Source organism: Aegilops tauschii, chromosome 4, assembly GCF_002575655.3.
Source record: "Aegilops tauschii subsp. strangulata cultivar AL8/78 chromosome 4, Aet v6.0, whole genome shotgun sequence".
Lineage (NCBI taxonomy): Eukaryota > Viridiplantae > Streptophyta > Magnoliopsida > Poales > Poaceae > Aegilops > Aegilops tauschii.
Window position 1 is genome coordinate 500,628,557 of NC_053038.3, and position 7,723 is coordinate 500,636,279.

A 7,723-nucleotide genomic window follows, 5' to 3' on the forward strand; every position below is an offset into this window, starting at 1 on the left:
GAGTTATATTCAGGTTCAACTTAAAGTAAAAGTAACCGGTGTCATAGTATGCCATGAAATGCAACACTAACATATGCATCACATATTAACGAAAATGACTGAGTCAACTATATTCACACTAAGCATAATCATCAACAACTTATGCCACTTTTCTGGTTAGGATAAACCTTACTTTAAACAGAATATTTTCTAGCAAATTTTTATTATTTTACTCATGCAAGAAAATAACTTTCAGTAATTACTCATATGCATAACAATATTATTCTTTCATCACCCCAAATGAATAATAGTTTCTTTACCAACTAAGTTAGTTCCAAACATTCTGTAACTCAAGCATATTAACTAAAACAAGCACTTAACAGAATATAAATAACATAATAGTTATTTAAATGTATGGATTAAATCTTTCATTCAAGTAAGAAAATCATAAATATTGAAATGGCACCATGAAAATGTTGATGTGGCTTGCTTTAGTGCAGATGAGGTTCACAAGCCTTCTGGTGATCCTCAAGACAAGCCTCACCCTCTGAAAATAATTTTAAACACAAGAAGAAAATATCAAGAACCCTTATGAAAATCACCAAAAAATCTAGACAACACAGAAAAATCTCATTTTTGGTGAGCTGCTAGATTTCTTTGCAAAGAACACAATGCAAAAAGAATCAATTCATTTGGACTTATGGTTGAAGAGTTATAGCTGTTTGAAGCTCTCTGGAAATTAAATGAATTTGAATTTAAAGAAAACAAACTGAGGGCGGTGATGTCGAAGGCGTAAATCCTGGGGGCGCCACCACTTGTACCGCTTCGTGTGCGTACAGAGTGGCTGACTAGTGGACCCCGCTAGTCAGGTGAGGGGGAGAGGGAGGAGGAAACAGAGGGGGTCGCGGCTTCGCCGGAGCTCTCGCCAGCGACGAGGGCTCCTTAGCCAAAATAAGAGGGAGGGATCGAGAGAGGGGATGGAGGCGCACCTGCCCGTACCCGTAGCGTGGCTAGGGATGGTCGGACGGCGTCGGAATTGACCTCGCAAGTGGAGGCAGAGAGCGGTGGTCGCCGGAGACGAGGACGACGGCGAACAGAGGCAACTCCAGGGGCTCCAAGAGGTTGGAACGGCTTCACCGAAGAGTGGCGGAGGCTCCGGAAGGGTCGCCCAAGCCTGGGAGGGGCTGGAGCTACCGCGACGACCCGAGGGGATCGCCGGCGAGCTCGAGCTCGGGGACGGCGGCCTTCCCGGCCGGGCTACAGCTATCTACGAGTTTGTGGAGTGTGTGGGAGTGGTGGATGGTGCTCGAGGAGGCTGGGGGTGGCTCCATTTATAGGCGAGCCGAGAGGGGAGTTCGGGGCTCCGCCATTGACACCTGGACACAGCGCCCGGCGACGAGCGGCGTCAGTGAGAGGGGGAGAAGGCGACGCAACTCACGCGGGGACTGTGGGCGAACGGAGACGAGCACATGATTGAGAGGAAGGCGACGAGCACAGTGCGCACCGCACTGTTACGTTGGCCGCACCATGCCCGTGCTCGCTGCGGCGAGCTCCGGCGTCGGCGAGTGCCAGGGGGGAGTTAATGGAGTTGAGGCGAAGATGGTGGCGAAGTTTGGCGCGCTACGGCAGTCAGGGGAGCGAGCACGTGCGAAACAGACGCTCGGCGGCACTCAAAGCGCGTCGACACGCATGCCAGCACCCCTCGACGAATGCGGTCACCGCGTGGACTATGACATCAGGCCGACCAATGTCCAAAGATCATGTCTGGCTTGTTGTTCGTGGTAGATTGAGAGGTTACCACGCTTTGGTTTGGTTCCAGGTGCAGTAGAAAAGATTTCACACGCTTGGTAAGTTTCTGATCAGTAACTTTGAGAGGTTACTGAGGTTAAATGGCTGGGAGTTGGAGGCTGTGCTTTGGAGGCTAGCAATCATCTACTAAGGTGATGATGCACAAGAAAAATCAGGCACAATGGAGCAAGTAAAATGGTAGTTGCTGTAGAAACCACCATTTTTGTCCAGAACAGAAAATAATTTCTGTAGCAAAAATATTTCAAAAAGTGGTGCAATATGTTTGCTCAGGAAGGTGCCCTAGGGTTCAAAGAATATTTGTGAATTTTGCTAGATTTTTGCGGGCAAGAAAAATTGGGGTTGCTTTGGAGCACATTGAACTAGCTAGGGTTTTGGAGAGGAAAATGAATATTTTCATTAAAGAAAAATATTCCAAATATTATTTTGGGTAGAACCAGAGAGGGAATGATGGTTAGGGAGGAAAATAATGCACTTGGGTGAAAGCCAAGGGTACCCAAGTGTTGAAGTCCATATAAAAGATTCAAAAACTCCAAATTTCAAAATCAATTCAAACGAAAATCAGGCAAATAAAGGTGGGCAAAAACCAGGCTGTCACAAACCTCCCCCACTTAGAATGAATCTCGTCCTCGAGATTCGGTTGCTTGGGAAAACCATTCTGGATAATGTGCCTTTGAAATTTTTCCCGTTCCCACATTGATTCTGACTCTGTGTGATGCTTCCACTGAACTTTGCAAAACTTCCTCACTTTACTGCGAGTGACTCTTTCCATCTGATCCAAAATTCTAATTGGTCTCTCTTCGTATGTTAAATCCCTTGCCAACTCTATCTCAGTCATAGCAGTCTTTTTCTCAGGCGGTGATATGCATCGCCTTAACTGGGAAACATGAAACACGTTGTGCACGTCCGAGAATTCAGGGGGTAGTTCCAACTGATATGCAACAGTGCCTACTCAGGAAATGACTGGAAATGGACCAATAAATCTAGGTGCCAACTTTCCACGAGTCTGAAATCTCTGAACTCCTTTCATAGGAGTGACTCGGAGGTATACGTGTTCTCCGGGTTCAAAACTGATTTGTCGGTGCTTTGTATCATAATAACTCTTCTGTCGAGCTTTGGCCAATTGCAATCTGTCTCTGATCTCCTTAACTTGTTTCTCAGCTTCCATCATGAGATCTATTCCGAAGATACGGCTATCTCCAGTTTGAGACCAATTTAAAGGAGTGCGGCACTTACGGCCATACAAAGCTTCATACGGTGACATTTTTAGACTGGTCTGGAAGCTGTTGTTATAAGAAAACTCGGCATACGGCAAGCAGTCTTCCCATTTAGAACCTTGGGCCAAAACACAGGCTCGCAACATATCTTCGAGTATTTGGTTTACCCGCTCTGTCTGCCCATCAGTCTGAGGATGATAAGTGGTACTGTATTTCAGTGTTGTCCCCAAGGCTTGATGGAGACGTGACCAAAAAGCAGAGGTAAACAGGGAACCTCGGTCGGAAGTGATGGTTCGAGGTACTCCATGCAGACTGACTATCCTGGATACATACAGCTGTGCGAGTTGGTCTGCTCAGTATGTGGTTCTGATCGGGATAAAGTGATCAACCTTGCTTAAGGTGTCCACTATGACCCATATTGCATCATTGCCTCGCGGAGTCCTGGGCGGTCCTGTGATGAAATCCATGCAGACATCATCCCATTTCCATTGTGAGACTGGCAGTGGTTGGAGAAGTCTGGCTGGCTTCTGATGCTCTGCCTTTACCTTGTTGCATATGTCGCAACATGCCACAAAATAGGCAATGTCTTTCTTCATTCCATCCCACCAAAATATTTGTCGGAGGTCTTCATACATTTTTGTACCTCCCGGGTGAATGGAATACGAAGATTCCTGTGCTTCAGACAGGATTTTCTGCTTTAAATCTGCTTGATTTGGCACACAAATTCTTCCACGGAACTGGCGGGTACCGAATTTATCCTTTGAGAAATTGGGAGTCTGTCATGTCATCGTGCTCTTGACACGTTTCTGTAGATCGATGTCAGCTGGCTGGGCCTTGCGGATTTCTTCCTCAAGTGTGGGGGTAACTTCCAAAATATTAGCAAGGCCATCATCGACTATAACCAGGTGAGCTGAGCGATCTCCTCTTGAAGTTCAGGAGGCAAGGATTTCAATATGACATTTAGGCTGACAGGCTTTCGACTGAGTGCATTGGCAACCATGTTGGCCTTACCCGGGTGATAATTTATTCCAAGATCATAATCCTTGACCAACTCAAGCCATCTTCGTTGACGGAGATTTAAATCTGGCTGAGTAAATATATACTTGAAACTTTTGTGATCGGTGAAAATTTGGCACCTCTTCCCAATGAGGTAGTGTCTCCAAATTTTTAGAGCATGAACCACCGCGGCCAATTCCAAATCATGAGTAGGATAATTTCCTTCGTGGGGTCGTAGCTGTCGCGATGCATATGCTACTACCTTGCCGTCTAGCATAAGTACGCATCCAAGTCCTTGTCTGGAGGCGTCACAGTACACATCAAAACTGCGGTAGATATCCGGAAGAGTTAATACAGGTGCAGTTGTCAGCCGTATCTTTAGGTCGTTGAAACTTTTCTCACAGTGCTCGGTCCATTCAAACTTCTTATCCATTTTGAGCAGCTCTGTCATGGGTTTAGTAATCTTGGAAAATCCTTCAATGAAACGATGATAATATCCGGCTAATCCAAGGAAACTTCGGATCTGTGTTACAGTCGTGGGTGGCAACCAATCGAGCACATCCTTTACTTTGCTCGGGTCCACGGCTATACCTTCGGCGGATAGTACATGTCCGAGAAACCCAACTTGCTTGAGCCAAAACTCGCATTTACTGAATTTGGCGTAAAGCTGTTGGTGACGGAGTCGTTGTAGCACTGCTCGGAGGTGATCCTTGTGATCTTCTTCACCCTTGGAGTAAATGAGTATGTCATCGATGAAGACTACCACGAACATATCGAGGAAGTCCATGAACGCTTTGTTCATCATATGCATGAAGAAGGCAGAAGCATTGGTGAGACCAAAGGACATAACTGTATATTCATAAAGACCATACCAAGTAGTGAATGCGGTCTTAGGAATATCTTCCTTTTTAATCTTGAGCTGATGATATCCGGTCCGTAAATCAATTTTAGAGAATACCTTGGCCCCACTGAGCTGATCAAACAGATCATCAATCCTTGGCAGCGGATATTTATTTTTGATGGTGACCTCATTCAGCTGTCGGTAATCCACACACATGCGGAGGCTGCCATCCTTTTTGTCCACGAAAATAGTAGGTGATCCCCATGGTGAAGAGCTGGGACGGATATATCCTTTCTGGAGCAATTCATCAAGCTGCTTCTTTAGCTCCACTAATTCTGACGAGGGCATCCGATAATACTTCTTGTATAACGGTGCGGTTCCGGGCACAAGATCTATTGCAAACTCAAGATCTCGATCTGGCGGCATGCCCGGCAGCTCTTCTGGAAATACATCAGGAAACTCACTGCCCACAGGAATTGATTCCAATTCAGCCACAGCGGTCAAGACCATCTCTTTCTTGGGTATGCTTCTGCGAGCATAGAAATTGGTAGTCTGCCCATTCTGACTGGTCAAAATGACTTCTCGGGTCGTGCAGTTTATGCAAACTTGATATTGGGTCAACCAATTCATACCCAATCTAACATCCAACTTGTCGGACTCAAAAATTATCAAAGAAGTTGGAAAACCGACTCCGTTGATATTGATTTCCAGATTGCGGCAGACCAGATTGCTCTTGACTAAAGATCCCGGGGTTTGTACCAGCATATTTTTGCCCAAAATCGAACAAGGAAATTTGTTTTGGGCAACAAAACTCTGAGAAATAAAAGAGTGGGAAGCCCCAGAGTCAAATAAAATTACTGCAGGTATGTTATTAACAAAAAACATACCAATGACGACTTCGGGGTTCTCTTGGGCTTCATCGGCGGAGAGGTGATGCACGTACCCAGTAAAGTTTTGCTGGGTCGGACATGACTCCATATAGTTGACTTGTGGCCTGAATAGAGCATTTGCCTTGGTGTTCTTGGGGCACTGTCTAGCATAATGTCCGTTTTGCCCACAACTGAAGCAAGAATTGTTGCGCTGGCACTCCTCGTGCACTGGGTTGGTCACGACATTCTTGACTTGAGTGGTGGTCTTGTTAACATTCTGTTGCCAATTGGGCTTGTATTCCACCTGAGTCTGCTGCCAGGTACGAGCCTTTTGCACTGGTTGCCCATCCTTCTTTGGCTCAAACTTGCGCTTGTTGTCATTGTTAACAGGCCTATTATCTGATACAAGCTTGTGCTCCCTTTCAGCAATGAAAGCCTTGTTCACCAGAGTTTGGAAATCTGGGAAATCAAACATACTGAGAGTACACCGGAGTTGCGGATTTAATGCACCAAGAAATCTGTCAATCTTTCTTTCTTCGGTGGCCACGTCATAAATGGAGTAACGGGCCAGATGATTGAATTTTTGCAAATATTCACCCATAGACTGATTTCCTTGGACGAGTGTGAGAAATTCTCGCTGCTTGGTGTTCATAATTCCAGTAGGGATATGATATTTCCGGAACTGCTCCTTGAATTTTGACCAGGTGATTTCTTCATCAGCACGCCACATGGCTTTTGCATTTTCCCACCATATGGCAGCAGCGCCTTCAAGATAATGAGTTGCAAATGGAACTTTATCATTTTCTTCAGTACGAGCAATCTCAAGCTTTTTCTCAATGGTACGCAACCAATCGTCTGCATCCAAGGGATCAACAACCTGACTGAAACTGGGTGGCTTGGTCCTTTGAAAATCTGACAGCTTGGAGTAATAACCGTTCTGATCTCCATTCTGTCCAACCATAGCTTGCACACTTCTTAATATTTCAATCAGATCATTTTTCCTTCTTTCCTCAAACATACGCATAATTTGCTCGATGGAGGGCGGATTTGGCGGTGGAGGCGGTGGCGGAACGTACGGCTCGGGGGAGTGTCCTGCCTGTCGTGCGTAACGACGAACAGGGGTACCTTCGCGAACGTTGCTGATGTTGCCTCCCCGCGGCATCCTATTATGATTTTTCCCAAGGCAACGCAACCGAGATGAGAAACATCCAAAATAAATTGGGGAAAAGCCAGCAACAAAAGCCCGAGAAAAACCGAAATGACAAGGAAAACACGGCGAATAAAAATAGAGTTCCAACATAATTATACATAGCCTCATACATGAAAGATAACCAACATGCTAGGTTCAACTACTCTCATATAGGCAACGAAACATCATGACTCGTACTACTACATCCGGACATCATCCCAACGACTGCAGATACTCAGAGATACTACTGCTCTGCTGGTGCTGCGGGGTCCTCTCCTGAAGCGGACTCGGATCCTGAACTAACGAGGTTAACGGAGACCTCCAGGTTAGAAGTAACACGACGACGCTGCCTAGTGGGCTCTCCCTCAGGGGCAGGGATAGGGTGAAGCATCGGGGCTACAGAAGTAGTGAGAAGTGAAACCCACTAAGCAGTAGCACTGAGAGGATTTACGATCGAGGCGCCCGAGCTACTCGGAGGAGTAACCGGTGAAACAGGGGAGTTAGAACTGTCTGGATTATAAGGAGTAAATCCCAGAGAGGATGGAGTAGTGGCAGATCCAGAAGAGACTAAAGCAGAGGCTAAAGCAGTACGAGCACGAGTCAGCTCTTGTGCCAGCTCGTGGATCATAAGATAGCTCGGACCAATGATAGGGAAACGGACACGACCATTGTCATGCAGAGAAGGATAGTGCTACCTCTTGAGCACTTGCATTGGTTTTCCCTTGAAGAGGAAAGGGTGGTGCAGCAAAGTAGCGTAAGTATTTCCCTCAGTTTTTGAGAACCAAGGTATCAATACAGTAGGAGGCCACGCACGAGTCCCTCGTAC